This window comes from Triticum dicoccoides, chromosome 4A, assembly GCF_002162155.2.
Source record: "Triticum dicoccoides isolate Atlit2015 ecotype Zavitan chromosome 4A, WEW_v2.0, whole genome shotgun sequence".
In the NCBI taxonomy this organism is placed as follows: domain Eukaryota; kingdom Viridiplantae; phylum Streptophyta; class Magnoliopsida; order Poales; family Poaceae; genus Triticum; species Triticum dicoccoides.
Window position 1 is genome coordinate 720,391,912 of NC_041386.1, and position 17,805 is coordinate 720,409,716.

Here is a 17,805-nt window from a genome sequence, read left to right on the forward strand (position 1 = left end):
GGCACTCCTCCCTCTCTTGCGGGTCATAGGGTGGTGCACGGCGTCCTCGCTCGAGGGTGTGACCCTGATATGGAGTGCGGCGGCGCCGATCTGGTTCATGACGGCCCAGATCTGGACTACGGCGGCGTGGTAGCCGGCCGACATCCTAATGGCGGTTATGGTGGCAGTGTTGGTGACGGCGATGGTTGTGGTGCAGCGGCTTCGGAGGCGGCGCGGGCTGCGGCCGCGATGGCATGCCCTACTCGGGCGGCGGCGGCGCGCCATCTGCCCTTGGATTGGCGGCGGCGACGTGGAGGGTCTGGTGGTCGCGTCGGCGGCACTTCTGGTTAGATCTGTTCTGACTGGTGCAACCAGCGATGGTGGTCATCTCTTCCGTCAGAGTTGCCCGGCCTGCGGCTGGGTGGTCGGAGCTCAAAATTCGTCATCTAGTCCCGGCTACGAGTCGGGGAGACATAGTTGCCGGTGAAAACCGAGTCGTTGACGGATGCTGGTGGCGTTTTGCGTTGTTACCTTGATGAAGGCATTATTGTGTAACTCTTGGCATCCTTGTGATCATGCAATGCCATTAATTTGTCCATGAAAACATCTTCTCACGGACTGTTACGATGGTGTTGTAACAAAATGTATGACTGCAAGTGACTCGGGGCCTTCAATTTAAGAGAGGCGCCGTTGTCGGGAGGCCTCTCATGGATGCGTACGTGCATGTGTGTGCACAGATGGACGTGAGTGCAGCCTACGGGACGTTGGGTCGGCTTGTCCACGTGCAGCACGCTGTTGAGCAGTCACGTCACGACAACGGCGCCTCCCGACAAACAGTGGCGCGGGCAGCGAGCAGCGCGGCGGCCAACGGCGGGACAACGGCGCGAGCAGCTTGGCTCCCCTTGTCGGGAGGCCTTTTTTTTAACTAAGCCCACTGGCCTTTTTTTATTACGAGGGCACCAAAATAGAATCAGGAGGCTGACTCGATCGGTAGGCTTGGTCCGATTGGATCGATCGCTTCCCTCGTATAAAAGAACTAATAAAGAGGTAAAGATGTATAGAAAAAAATATATTTAAATCTCAGCCATTAATCTTTGTAGTTGATACAAAATCAACAGATATAGATGACTTATGAAAAACTATGAAAGGCTTTGTCCTTTAATATTAGGTAAAGATAAAGATAAAGATTTTTGCTGTGCTAGTTCAGTTTGGGTTTCTGAGCATGTTTGTTGCTCTCTATCTCTAACAGAATAATGTCAATGAAGTTCAGTTTGAGTATGAGCAACTCTGCCATAGTGATGGAAATGAGCATCGCTACTGAATAATCGTCAAGCGAAGTTCAGTTTGAGTGTGGCTTCCAAGGGGTACTGAATAATGTCAGGCGGAGTTGGAAGCTATGGGATTTCTTCTCGCACTACTGGTGCTGACGACAGGGAGTGACATGTGAGCTACCATATGTCTTTTATGGTTCAATAGCACATACAATCTATCTTCCTGTTCATGCTAATTACTCCATCCTTTCCAAAATTCTTGTCTTAGATTTGTCTAAACATGGATGTATCAAGTCACGTTTTAATATTATTAGATACATCCGTATCTAGATAAATCTAAGACAAGAATTTTAGGACGGAGGGAGTACTAGGCACTTATCGGACGGAGGGAGTACTAGGCACTACCCATCTCTTCTGTTTTCTTGCCATTTAACACTGAAGACGAGCTTGTAGTTGGTTCCTTGATAGTCTCCTTGATTCATCCTGCTGCGTGCTGCACTCACACTAGTAAAAAACAGGGCTTTGATTCAGGCCGGGCCAACCCATTAGTCCCGGTTCACAGTCATGAACCGGGACCGATGGGGGCATAGGTCCCGGTTCGTGAGGCCAGGGGGCATAGGCCTCGTGGGGCATTGGTCCCGCTTCGTCTAGCCCCTTTGGTCCCGGTTCCAGACACAAACCGGGACCAAAGGGCCTCGCTCCTGGCCCACAATCATTGGTCCCAGTTCCTGGCTGCAACCGGGACCAAAGGGTGTCCTTTAGTCCCGGTTCCAGCCACGAAACAGGACCATTGAGATGCCTATATATACCCCCTCGCCCGCGAGCAAAGCACTTCACTGCTTTATTTTTCTGGACGGCTGTTGGAGAGCTTTGTGGTGCTCTAGCTCACCTCCTATGCACATGAGGTGTTTGATGAAATGCCCGAGCCACACTTAAGCTTTCTCCTCTCGAAGCTCCTTGTCCAAGCTCCATTTTCCTTGAGATTTGTCTAGCTTTTGCGGTCTGTCCTGTCCCGTCCCCGTCGTCATCGCCGTTGATCGCTCGCGCCGATCTCGTCGCCGACACCACTGTGGTGAGCCTCTTGATCTTATCTTCTTCCTAAAAGAAAAAAGTTCTTACTTGTATGATTTAGATTGATACCTGTGTAGTTTTCTTACTTATTATTGTTTGTTATTATATAGTGCGATGGTTTTGGTATCCGCCTCCGTCGGCCCTCGTCCTGTCTATGATTCGGATGTGGTATATATATTATCTTTTATAAGTATTAGTTTTATTTAGTGTTTATGACAATTATGCCGAGCAACGTGACATAGATTTTTTTATCTAGGAGGTATACGAACCGGAAATTCCAACCGACCCTATTGTCGAGAGGTTAAATTTAGTTGAAGAAGAAAACAATTATGCTACATCTTGAGCACTGCCTTGGATTTCCCCGAAGAGGAGAGGATGATGCAGCAAAGTAGCGTAAGTATTTCCCTCAGTTTTTGAGAACCAAGGTATCAATCCAGTAGGAGACCACGCACAAGGCCCTCGTACCTACACAAAACGATAGCAACTCGCAACCAACGCTTAGGGGTTGTCAATCCCTTCACGGTCACTTACGAGAGTGAGATCTGATAGAGATAATATTTTTGGTATTTTTGATAGATAGATGCAAAGTAAAAAGTAAAGGTAAAGTAAAAACAAAGCAAGTATAAAGTGATATAGATTGATATGATGAGAATAGACCCGGGGGCCATAGGTTTCACTAGTGGCTTCTCTCAAGAGCATAAGTATTCTACAGTGGGTGAACAAATTACTGTTGAGCAATTGACAGAATTGAGCATAGTTATGAGTATATCTAGGCAATGATCATGTATATAGACATCACGTCCAAAACAAGTAGATCGAAACGATTCTACATCTACTACTATTACTCCACTCATCGACCGCTATCCAGCATGCATCTAGAGTATTAAGTAAAAACAGTGTAACACCGTAAGCAAGATGACATGATGTAGAGGGATAAATTCATGCAATATGATAAAAACCCCATCTTGTTATCCTCGATGGCAACAATACAATACATGCCTTGCAACTCTTTCTGTCACTAAGTAAGGACACCGCAAGATTGAACCCAAAGCTGAGCACTTCTCCCATTGCAAGAACTACCAATCTAGTTGGCCAAACCAAAAAGGATAATTCGAAGAGACTTGCAAAGATAACTCAATCATACATAAAAGAATTCAGAGAAGAATCAAATATTTTCCATACATAATACTGGATCATAAACCCACAATTCATCGGTCTCAACAAACACACCGCAAAAAGAAGATTACATCGAATAGATCTCCACGAGAGAGGGGGAGAACATTGTATTGAGATCCAAAACGAGAGACGAATCCATCTAGCTACTAGCTATGGACCCGAAGGTCTGAAGTAAACTACTCACACTTCATCGGAGGGGCTATGGTGATGATGTAGAAGCCCTCCGTGGTGGATGCCCCCTCCGGCGGAGCTCCGGAACAGGCCCCAAGATGGGATCTCATGGATACAGAAGGTTGCGGCGGTGGAATTAGGTTTTTGGCTCCTGTTCTAATCGTTTGGGGATACATGGGTATATATAGGAGGAAGGAGTATGTCGGTAGAGCTCCGAGGGGCCCACGAGGTAGGGGGGCGCCCAGGGGGGTGGGGGGCACCTTCCACCCTCGTGACCTCCTAGGAAACTTCTTGGAGTAGGGTCCAAGTCTCCTGGATCACGTTCGGTTGGAAAATCACGATCCCGAAGGTTTCATTCCGTTTGGACTCCGTTTGATATTCTGTTTCTTCGAAATACTGAAAAAGGCAAAATACAACAATTCTGGGCTGGGCCTCCGGTTAATAGGTTAGTCCCAAAAGTAATATAAAAGTGGAAAATAAAGCTCAATATAGTCCAAAACAGTAGATAAAGTAGCATGGAGCAATCAAAAATTATAGATACGTTGGAGACGTATCAGGCATCCCCAAGCTTAATTCCTGCTCGTCCTCGAGTAGGTAAATGATAAAAAAAATTGATGCGGAGTGATACTTTGGCATAATTTCAATGTAAATCTTCTTAATTGTGATATGAATATTCAGATCCGAAAGATTCAAGACAAAAGTTCATATTGACACAAAAATAATAATACTTCAAGCATACTAGTCAAAGCAATCATGTCTTCTCAAAATAACATGGCAAAAGAAAGTTCATCCCTACAAAATCATATAGTTAGGCTATGCTTCATTTTCGTCACACAAAGATGTTCCCAACTTCTATACCCCCGATGAAAAGCCAAGAAATTGTTTCATACTTAAATAATCTCAAACTTTTTCAACCTTCACGCAATACATGAGCGTGAGCCATGGATATAGCACTATGGGTGGAATAGAATATGATGATGGGGATTGTGTGGAGAAGACAAAAAAGGAGAAAGTCTCATGTTGACGAGGCTAATCAACGGGCTGTGGAGATGCCCATCAATTGATGTCAACATGAGTAGTAGGGATTGCCATGCAACGGATGCACTAGAGCTATGAATGCTCAACAAAAGAAAACTAGTGGGTGTGCATCCAACTTGCTTGCTCATGAAGACCTAGGGCATTTGAGGAAGCCCATCGTAGGAATATACAAGCCAAGTTCTATAATGAAAAATTCCCACTAGTATAAAAAGACAACTTATGAGACTCACTACATGAAGAACAAGGTGCTACTTTGAAGCACAAGTGTGGAAAAGAGATAGTAGCATTGCCCTTTTTATTTTTTATTTTTTTATTTCCCTTTTTTTGGGCCTTTTTTGGCCTTTCTCTTTTTTATTTTATTTGGGCAATGCTCTAATAATGATGATCATCACACTTCTATTGATTACAACACAAGGATTACAACTCGAAACTTAGAACAAGATATGACTCTATATGAATGCCTCCGGCGGTGTACCGGGATGGTGCAATGAATCAAGAGTGACATGTATGGAAAATAATGCATGGTGGCTTTGCCACAAATACGATGTCAACTACAAGATCATGCAATGGCAACATGACAAAAGTAATGTATGTCATGATGATGATGGTGGAAGTTGCATGGCAATATATCTTGGAATGGCTATGGAAATGCCATGATAGGTAGGTATGGTGGCTGTTTTGAGGAAGATATAAGGGGGTTTATGTGTGATAGAGTATATCGTATCACGGGGTTTGGACACCGGCGAAGTTTGCGCCAACTCTCAAGGTGAGAAAGGGCAATGCACGGTACCGAAGAGGCTATCAAAGGTGGAAAGGTGAGAGTGCGTATAATCCATGGACTCAACATTAGTCAAAAGAACTCATATACTTATTGCAAAAATTTAGAAGTCATAAAAAATTCAAGTACTACGCGCATGCTTCTAGGGGGGTAGATTGGTAGGAAAAGACCATCGATCGTCCCCGACCGCCACTCATAAGGATGCCCAAGCCAGGTACACTTCATGTTTCAAATTTGTTACACAACTTTAACCATACGCCCATGCTATGGGATTTGCAAACTTCAACACAAGTATTTCTCAAATTCATGATCACCCAACTAGCACGACTTTGATATTATTACCTCCATATCTCAAAACAATTATCAAGCATCAAACTTATCTTCGTATTCAATTCACTCAAAAGAAAGTTTCACATATCTTGAACACCAAGTATATTAACATTAAGCAAATTACCATGCTATTAAAGACTCTCAAAATATTCTAAGTGAAGCATGAGAGATCAAATAGTTTCTTTAAAACAAATCCACCACCGTGCTCTAAAAGATCTAAGTGAAGTACTAGAGCCAATATTATCACGCTCAAAAAATATAAGTGAAGCACTATGAGCAAAACTATCAAGCTCAAAAGATATAAGTGAAGCACATAGAGTATTCTAACAAATTCCAATTCATGTATGGCTCTCTCAAAAGATGTTTACAGCAAGGATTATTGTGGTAGACTAACAAGCAAAGACACAAATAATGCAAGACGCTCCAAGCAAAACACATATCATGTTGGTGAATAAAAATATAGCTCCAAGTAACTTACCGATGGAAGTGGACGAAAGAGGGGATGCCTTCCGGGGCATCCCTAAGCTTTGACTTTTTGGTGTCCTTGGATTATCTTGGGGGTGCCATGGGCATCCCCAAGCTTAGGCTCTTGCCACTCCTTGTTCCATAATCCATCAAAAGAATTCACCCGAAACTTGAAAACTTCACAACACAAAACTCAACAGAAATCTCGTTAGCTCCGTTAGAGAAAGAAAACAAAAGACTACTTCAATGTACTGTAATGAACTCATTCTTTATTTATATTGGTGTTAAACCTACAGTATTCCAACTTCTCTATGGTTTATAAACTAATTTACTAGCCATAGATTCATCAAAATAAGCAAACAACACATGAAAAACAGAATCTGCCAAAAAGAGAACAGTCTGTAGCAAACTTATGGAACTCTAAAAATTCTACCAAAATAGGAAGTCCTGGACAATTTGTTTATTGATCAGAAGCAAAAAGAATCAACGCAAAAGCACGTTCCTGTGATTTATCATAACTAAATTCGTTTGCGCAAAGTTTCTATTTTTCAGCAGAATCAGATCAACTATCATCATAGGTTATCCTATAGGTCCTACTTGGCACAAACACTAAATAAAACATAAAACTACATCCAAACAGAAGGTAGATGGATTATTCCTAAACAGAAGAAAAAACAGAAAACACAAAATAAAATTGGGTTGCCTCCCAACAAGCACTATCGTTTAACGCCCCTAGCTAGGCATAAAAGCAAGGATAGATCTAGGTATTGCCATCTTTGGTAGGCAATCCATAAGTGGCTCTCATGATAGATTCATATGGTAATTTTATTTTCTTTCTAGGGAAGTGTTCCATACCCTTCTTTATGGGAAATTGGAATCTAATATTCCCTTCCTTCATATCAATAATTGCACCAATCGTTCTAAGGAAAGGTCTACCAAGAATAATAGGACATGAAGGATTGCAATCTATATCAAGAACGATAAAATCTACGGGCACATAATTCCTATTTGCAACAATAATAACATCATTAATTCTTCCCATAGGTTTTTTAGTAGTGGAATCCGCAAGATGCAGGTTTAGAGAGCAATCATCAAAATCACGGAAATCTAGCAAATCACATAAAGTTTTGGGAATAGTAGAGACACTAGCACCCAGATCACATAAAGCATGAAACTAAAAATCTTTAATTTTAATTTTAATAGTAGGTTCCCACTCATCATAGAGTTTTCTAGGGATAGAAACTTTCAACTCAAGGTTTTCTTCATAAGATTGCATCAAAGCATCAACAATATGTTCGGTAAAGGCCTTATTTTGACTATAAGCATGAGGAGAATCTATCACGGATTGCAACAAGGAAATACAACCAATCAAAGAGCAATTTTCATAATTAAATTCCTTGAGATCCAAAATAGTGGGTTTAGCAACATCATGGTTTTTATTAATTTCAATCCCACTTTCATCAATTTCATCATCAAGATCTAGAAACTCCGAATTCTTAAAACGCCTTCTAGGTAAAGGAAGACAATCTTCAGATTCATCAAGATTCATATTGCAAAACAAAGATTTAATGGGGGACACATCAATAACTTTTAGATCTTCATCTTGATTTTCATAGGGATTGGAAGAACACGCTTTAATAAAGGCATCTTTGGAAGCATGCATCCTAGCGGTTCTTTCCTTGCACTCATCAATGAAAATTCTCATGGCTTTGAGAGACTTATTGATATCATGCTTAGGAGGAATAGATCCAAGCTTTAAAGAATCAATTTGAAGAGAAATTCTATCAACGTTCCTAGCCAAATCATCAACTTTAAGCAATTTCTCTTCAAGCAAAGCATTGAAATTCTTTTGTGAATTCATAAACTCTTTAACACTACTCTCAAATTCATAGGGAATCTTATTAAAATTTCCATAAGATTTATTGTAGGAATTTCCATAATTATTAGAAGGATTACTAAGATAAGGCCTAGGATTAAAATTCCCTCTATAAGCGTTGTTTCCAAAACTATTCCTACCAACAAAATTCACATCCATAGATTCATTATGATTCTCAAGCAAAGTGGATAAATGCATATCATTGGGATCAAGAGGAGTATTTTTAGGAGCAAACATCTTCATAAGTTCATCCATCTTTTCACTCAAAACATTGATTTCTTCTATAGCATGCACTTTCTTACTAGAAGATCTTTCGGTGTGCCATTGAGAATAATTAGCCATAATATTATCAAGCAATTTGGTAGCATCCCCTAATGTAATTTCCATAAAAGTGCCTCCCGCGGCCGAATCTAAAAGATTTCTAGAAACAAAATTCAATCCGGCATAAGAATTTTGTATGATCATCCATAAATTCAAACCATGAGTAGGGCAATTGCGAAGCATTAATTTCATTCTTTCCCATGATTGGGCAACATGCTCATGATCAAGTTGTTTAAAATTCATGATATCGTTCCTAAGAGTGATAATCTTAGCGGGACGAAAATACTTAGAGATAAAAGCATCTTTGCACTTGTTCCAAGAATCAATACTATTTTTAGGCAAAGATGAAAACCAAACTTTAGCACGATCTCTAAGTGAAAACGAAAATAACTTCAATTTGACAATATTGTTATCCGTATCTTTCTTCTTTTGCATATCACACAAATCAACAAAATTGTTTAGATGAGTAGCGGCATCTTCACTAGGAAGGCCGGCGAATTAATCTTTCATAACAAGATTCAACAAAGCGGTATTGATTTCACAAGACTCATCATTATTAAGAGGAGCAATCGGAGTACTAAGGAAATCATTATTATTGGTATTCGAGAAGTCACACAAATTGGTATTATCTTGCGCCATGGCAACAAGTAATCCAACACACAAGCAAACAGAAAGGCAAAGGGAAAAAGGCAAACGGGAAAGAGAGGAGGAGATTCAGAAAGAGAGGGCGAATAAAACGGCAAGGGTGAAGTGGGGGAGAGGAAAACGAGAGGCAAATGGCAAATAATGTAATGCGAGAGATAGGGATTGCGATGGGTACTTGGTATGGTTGACTTGCTTGCGTGAGCCTCCCCGGCAACGACGCCAGAAATTCTTCTTGCTACCTCTTGAGCACTGCGTTGGATTTCCCCGAAGAGGAGAGGATGATGCAGCAAAGTAGCGTAAGTATTTCCCTCAGTTTTTGAGAACCAAGGTATCAATCCAGTAGGAGACCACACACAAGTCCCTCGTACCTACACAAAACGATAGCAACTCACAACCAACGCTTAGGGGTTGTTAATCCCTTCACGGTCACTTACGAGAGTGAGATCTGATAGAGATAATATTTTTGGTATTTTTGATAGATAGATGCAAAGTAAAAAGTAAAGGTAAAGTAAAAACAAAGCAAGTAAATAAAGTGATATAGATTGATAGGATGAGAATAGACCCGGGGGCCATAGGTTTCACTAGTGGCTTCTCTCAAGAGCATAAGTATTCTACGGTGGGTGAACAAATTACTGTTGAGCAATTGACAAAATTGAGCATAGTTATGAGTATATCTAGGCAATGATCATGTGTATAGGCATCACGACCAAAACAAGTAGATCGAAACGATTCTGCATCTACTACTATTACTCAACTCATCGACCGCTATCCAGCATGCATATAGAGTATTAAGTAAAAACAGAGTAATGTCGTAAGCAAGATGACATGATGTAGAGGTATAAATTCATGCAATATGATAAAAACCCCATCTTGTTATCCTCGATGGCAACAATACAATACGTGCCTTGCAACTCTTTTTGTCACTGAGTAAGGACACCGCAAGATTGAACCCAAAGCTAAGCACTTCTCCCATTGCAAGAACTACCAATCTAGTTGGTCAAACCAAAAAGGATAATTCGAAGAGACTTGCAAAGATAACTCAATCATACATAAAAGAATTCAGAGAAGAATCAAATATTTTCCATAGATAATACTGGATCATAATCCCACAATTCATCGATCTCAACAAACACACCGCAAAAAGAAGATTACATTGAATAGACCTCCACGAGAGAGGGGGAGAACATTGTATTGAGATCCAAAACGAGAGACGAATCCATCTAGCTACTAGCTATGGACCCGAAGGTCTGAAGTAAACTACTCACACTTCATCGGAGGGGCTATGGTGATGGTGTAGAAGCCCTCCATGGTGGATGCCCCCTCCGGCGGAGCTCCGGAACAGGCCGCAAGATGGGATCTCGTGGATACAGAAGGTTGCGGCGGTGGATTTAGGTTTTTGGCTCCTGTTCTGATCGTTCGGAGATAAGTAGGTATATATAGGAGGAAGGAGTACGTCGGTGGAGCTCCGAGGGGCCCACGAGGTAGGGGGCGTGCCCAGGTGGGGCCCCTCCACCCTCGTTACCTCCTCGGACACTTCTTGTAGTAGGGTCCAAGTCTCCTGGATCACGTTCCATTGGAAAATCACGATCCCGAAGGTTTCATTCCGTTTGGACTCTGTTTGATATTCTGTTTCTTCGAAATACTGAAAAAGGCAAAAAACAACAATTCTGGGCTGGGCCTCCGGTTAATAGGTTAGTCCCAAAAGTAATATAAAAGTGGAAAATAAAGCCCAATATAGTCCAAAAGAGTAGATACAGTAGCATGGAGCAATCAAAAATTATAGATACGTTGGAGACGTATCAAATTACTTGAAGGAAAAATTGAAAAAAATTGAGGAAGGGAAGATGATATTGGAGTTGCATGTTGCGGATGTCGTCGATGATCACAAGATCAAGATGGATGTAATGCGCTTGAAGATTAGAAAGATTAGAAAATATACCATTCATCCCGAGGCTTGATATCATTATGCCATTGGATCAATTGTTACCTTGGTTGGGGTTATGATCGCATATGTTGTTGCACAGAAATGTTTTAATAGTTTCTATGTATGGTTTAATTAGATGTTCTAGAGAGCTATATGTTGTTCAATGAGAACTATGTATGTACTTTGGTTTTAATCTGATGATGAATTTTTATTAATTTGGTTACTTATCTATTCATGATGTACGCACATGAACCGGCAATGGATATACGGTAACAGACACACCACCGAGTACATTAAGGGCGTGAATATTTTTCTCGCAGTGGCTGAGGCAAACAAGCAGAATGGTTTTATGTGTTGTCCATGCCCTATATGTGGGAATATGAGGTATTACTCTGACTCAAAAGCCCTTCACAATCACTTTCTTTATAAGGGTTTCATGCCACACTATAATATTTTGACCAAGCACGGAGAAAGAGGGGTTATGATGGAAGATAGCGAAGAAGAAGAAGATGATGACAACTATGTGCCCCATGAATACGGGGATGCTGCAACGGGGGAAGCTGAAGATCAAGAGGAACCAAACGATTTGCCCGATGATGATCTTCGCCGGGTCATTGTTGATGCAAATAGACAGTGCGAAAGTGTAAAGGAGAAGCTGAAGTTCAATAGCATGTTAGAGGATCACAAAAAAGGGTTGTACCCCAATTGCGAAGATAGCAACAAAAAGCTCGGTACCACACTAGAATTGCTGAAGTGGAAGGCAGAGAATGGTGTACCTGACAAAGGATTTGAGAAGCTATTGAAAATATTGAAGAAGAAGCTTCCAACCTTTAGGAATGGAGGTGCAGAAGATACATGCATGCCCTAATGAATGCATCCTCTACCGTGGTGCGTACAAGGATTTGAACGCATGCCCGATATGTGGTGCATTGCGGTATAAGGTCAGACGAGATGACCCTGGTGATGTAGACGGCAAGCACCCTAGGAACAGGGTTCCTTCAAAGTTGATGTGGTATGCTCCTATAATACCACGGTTGAAACGTCTGTTCAGAAATAAAGAGCATGCCAAGTTGATGCGATTCCACATAGAGGACCGTAAGAAAGACGGGAAGTTGAGAGCACCCATTGATGGGTCGCAGTAGAGAAAAATCAAGAGAAAGCACTGGGAGGACGTTGCAGGTGACGCAAGGAACGTATGGTTTGGTTTAAGTGCAGATGGCATTAATCCTTTTGGGGTAGAGCAGCAGTCACATCATCTGGCCTGTGACTCTATGTATCTATAACCTTCCTCCTTGGGTGTGCATGAAGCGGAAGTTCATTATGATGCCAGTTCTCATCCAAGGCCCTAAGCAACCCGGCAATGACATTGATGTGTACCTAAGGCCATTAGTTGAAGAACTTTTACAGCTGTGGAATGGAAACGGTGTACGTGTGTGGGATGAGCACAAACAGAAGGAATTTGACCTACTGATGACCCACAAGTATAGGGGATCTACCATAGTCCTTTCGATAAGTAAGAGTGTCGAACCCAACGAGGAGCAAAAGGAAATAATAAGCGGTTTTCAGCAAGGTATTCTCTGCAAGTACTGAAATAAGTGGTAACAGATAGTTTTGTGATAAGATAATTGATAACGAGTAACAAGTAACAAAAGTAAATAAAGTGCAACAAAGTGGCCCAATCATTTTTGTAGCAAAGGACAAGCCTGGACAAACTCTTATAATAGGAAAAGCGCTACCGAGGACACATGGGAATACCGTCAAGCTAGTTTTCATCACGCTCATATGATTCGCGTTCGGGACTTTGATAATTTGATATTTGGGTGGACCGGTGCTTGGGTACTGCCCTTACTTGGACAAGCATCCCACTTATGATTAACCTCTATTGCAAGCATCCGCAACGTCAACAAAAGTACTAAGGTAAACCTAACCATAGCATTAAACATATGGATCTAAATCAGCCCCTTATGAAGCAACGCATAAACTAGTGTTTAAGCTTCTGTCACTCTAGCAACCCATCATCTACTTATTACTTCCCAATGCCTTCCTCTAGGCCCAAATAATGGTGAAGTGTTATGTAGTCGACGTTCATATAACACCACTAGAGGTTAGACAACATACATCTTATCAAAATATCGAACGAATACCAAATTCACATGACTACTAATAGCAAGACTTCTCCCTTATCCTCAGGAACAAACATAACTACTCACAAAGCATATTCATGTTCATAATCAGAGGGGTAACAATGTGTATATAGGATCTGAACATATGATCTTCCACCAAATAAACCAACTAGCATCAACTACAAGGAGTAATCAACACTACTAGCAACCTACTAGAACCAATCCCGGACTTGGAGACAAGAATTGGATACAAGAGATGAACTAGGGTTTGGAGATGAGATGGTGCTGGTGAAGATGTTGATGGAGATTGCCCTCTCCCGATGAGAGGAGCGTTGGTGCTGACGATGGTGATGATTTCCCCCTCCCGGAGGGAAGTGTCCCCGGTAGAACAGCTCTGTCGGAGCCATAAGTATTGTGACATAACATGAAATAACAGCCCATAATGCAATAAATATTAATATAAAAGCATGATGCAAAATGGACGTATCAACTCCCCCAAGCTTAGACCTCGCTTGTCCTCAAGCGAAAAGCCGATAACGATAAATATGTCCTGATGTTTAGAGGTAGAGGCGTCGATAAAAATAAAATACGGACATGAAGGCATCATGATTATTTCATAACATCAACATATATAGATTTTGTCATATGATTACTTATGCTCAAGTGATGATCTTTTCACAAAGCCAAAATATGAATCAGAAACTTTATTGGGCACCAACAATTATAATCTCAGTCATTTAAGCAATTGCAATTTATCATAACATCGGAAAGAGTCTATGTCAGAGCTTAAAAGAAAGTCCACATACTCAACTATCACTTAGTCCTTCATAATTGCTAACACTCACGCGATACTTGTGGTTACGGAGTTTTAATTAGACACAGAGAAAGATAGGGGCTTATAGTTTTGCCCCACAACCTTTTACCTCAAGGGTAATGTCAACAATAATAATTCATCCTCCCCCACATCCAGTTAGATATATATATCATGTTCTTTCCAACATGCTGAGCTTGCCAAAGGATAAAATAAAAATGGAAAGGTGAAGATCACCGTGATCTTGCATAAGGTAGAGGTTAATAATAAAAGATAGGCCCTTCGCAGAGGGAAGCAGAGGTTGTCATGCACGTTTAGGGTTGATGCACAAAATCTTAATGCAAAAGAACGCCACTTTATATTGCCCCTTGCATGTGAACCTTTATTATGTAGTCCGTCGCTTTTATTGCGTACACAACAAGTTCGTACAAAGCTTATTTCTCTGCACTAATAAGTCATGCATATTTAGAGAGAAATTTTTATTGCTTGCACCGATGGCAACTTACTTGAAGGATCTTACTAAATTCATAGGTAGATATGGTGGACTCTCATGACAAAACTGGTTTAAGGGTATTTGGAAGCACAAGTAGTATTTCTACTTAGTGCTGAGAATTGGCTAGCATGAGGGGGAAAGGCAAACTTAACACGGTAGAGGAACCATGACAACATACTTTATCTCAGATGTAGGAAAACATAACTCATTATGTTGTCTTCCTTGTCCAACCTCAACTCTTTAGCATGTCATATTTTAATGAGTGCTCCCAATCATAAAATATGTCAATGATAATATATCTATATGTGAAACCTCTCTTTCCTTATTACTTCCTATTAATTGCAACGATGACCAAAGCTATATTTGCCAACTCCCAACAACTTTTAATCATCATACTTTTTCTATGTGAAGTCATTACTTTCACTAAGATCAATACGAACTCTTTGATTCTTTTTATTCTTTTTCTTCTAATCACCCAAGATCATGGCAAAATACTCAAGCCCTTGACTCAACACTAATCTTTATTGTATAGCTCATGGACTCGATTACAAAGAAGGATCATAAAGCAAAACTCAAAACTAGATCATGCCATGACTTTATTCTACTAAATCAAGATACTACTAATAGGATCGGACTCAGAAAAATGGTAAAGATAGGAGTTGTGATGGTGATACGATACCAGGGCACCTCCCCCAAGCTTGGCAGTTGCCAAGGGGAGTGCCCATACTCATGTGATTTTGTCTCCTTCTTTGTTGTTGGCGTAATATTCTTAGCGATGATCCCCCTCAGAATACGGTTCTCCTCCTCGAGCTTATTGACCTGCTGCTTGAGGTCCATTATTTCCTTGCGAAGCTTTCCTCTAACGGATAAAGCTCCTTGCACCCAAGGGTGTTGCATAGCTGCGGGAGAACCAGAGATACTTCTCCTCATATTTTCATAGGAAAGAAATTTAACATTGGAAGGGATAACCGAGTTTGGAATAGCTGAGCTCTGTAGTTCCCCCATCGTAAACCCAGCACGGAAGCGAGAGGTGACTTCTTGATCTTCCATGGCATCTACTCTCATCAGGTCAGCCTCCATCTCTTCCTCCGTTGCCGGCCCAAAGTGGTCAGCGTCGCTGTTTGTCCTTGGTTCTGGTCCCGGGTTAGATACCCGGCTCTCCCCGACTGACTCTTGAGAAGACATCTTGCTCTTATCTGCAGCAGCAACATCTCAAAACAAAAACAAAGGATATTTGCGTGATACGAGAGTCAAAACCTTCGGGAGTATATATAATGAATTTTTACTGACCAAAATACGTATCGTGCAAGGAAACGGAGTCCGGAGGGCACAAGAGGTGCTCACGAGGTAGGGGGGCGCGCCCAGGGGGTAGGGCGCGCCCTCCACCCTCGTGGAGGCCTCGTGTCCTCCCCGTACTGCTACTTCTTTTTCTATTTTTCTAAATATTCCAAAACGGTGAAATATTGCCTTAAAAATTGTTTTGGAGTCGGTTTACTTACCGTACCACATACCTATTCCTTTTCGGAGTCTGGAACATTTTGGAAAGTGTCCCTTATGTATTCCTTCGGGGTTACGGTTTCAATAACATTAGTTTCCACATTTATAGGATTACCTGAGATATAGTGTTTGATCCTTTGACCGTTTACCACCTTCGGATTTGTGCCTGCGAAGTTGTTGATTTTTATGGCACCGGAACGATAGACCTCCTCGATAACGTAAGGACCTTCCCATTTGGAGAGAAGTTTTCCTGCAAAAAATCTTAAATGAGAGTTGTATAGCAATACATAATCACCTACATTAAACTCACGCTTTTGTATCCTTTTGTCATGCCACCTTTTAACTTTTTCCTTAAACAACTTGGCATTTTCATAAGCTTGGGTTCTCCATTCATTGAGTGAGCTAATATCAAATAACCTCTTCTCACCGGCAAGTTTGAAATCATAGTTGAGCTCCTTAATAGCCCAATATGCCTTATGTTCTAGTTTGAGAGGTAAATGACATGCTTTTCCATAAACCATTTTATACGGAGACATACCCATAGGATTTTTATATGCAGTTCTATAGGCCCATTATGCATCATCAAGTTTTTTGGACCAATTCTTTCTAGACCTATTGACAGTCTTTTGCAAAATTAATTTAAGCTCTCTATTGCTCAATTCTACCTGACCACTAGACTGCGGGTGATATGGAGATCCAATCCTATGATTAATGTCGTATTTAGCAAGCATCTTACGGAAAGAACCATGAATCAAGTGTGAACCACTATCAATCATTAAGTATCTAGGGACTCCGAACCTCCGAAAAATAACTTCCTTAAGCATTTTAATAGAAGTGTTATGATCAGCACTACTAGTTGGAATAGCTTCTACCCACTTAGTAACGTAATCAACAGCAACTAGAATATGAGTGTAACCATTAGAGGCAGGAAAAGGTCCCATATAATCAAAGCCCCAAACATCAAATGGCTCAATAACAAGTGAATAATTCATAGGCATTTCTTGACGTCTACTGATATTACCAATTCTTTGACATTCATCACAAGACAAAACAAACTTACGGGCATCCTTGAAGAGAGTAGGCCAATAAAACCCGGATTGCAATACCTTATGTGCAGTTCTATCTCCAGCGTGATGTCCTCCATAAGCTTCAGAGTGACACTTGCGTAGGATCTGTTCCTGTTCATGCTCAGGTACACAACGTCTAATAACACCATCTACTCCTTCTTTATAAAGATGTGGGTCATCCCAAAAGTAATGTCACAAGTCATAGAAAAACTTTTTCTTTTGTTGGTATGTGAAGATAGGCGGTATAAATTTAGCAACAATATAATTAGCATAATCAGCATACCAAGGAGTGCTATGAGAAGTACTTATGACATTTAATTGCTCATCAGGAAGGCTATCATCAATAGGTAGTGGGTCATCAAGAACGTTCTCTAGCCTAGACAAGTTGTCTGCAACGGGGTTCTCAGCTCCTTTTCTATCAACAATATGTAAATCAAATTCTTGAAGCAAGAGAACCCATCTAATGAGTCTAGGTTTTGCATCTTTCTTTTCCATAAGATATTTAATAGCAGCATGATCTGTATGCATAGTTACTCTAGAATCAACAATATAGGGTCTGAATTTATCACAAGCAAATACAACCGCTAAAAGTTCCTTTTCGGTAGTAGCATAATTTCTTTGAGCATTGTCTACAGTCTTACTAGCATAATGGATAACATTCAATTTCTTATCAACTCTTTGCCCTAGAACAGCACCTACAACATAATCACTAGCATCACACATAATTTCAAAGGGTAAATTCCAATCAGGTGGCTGAACAATAGGTGCA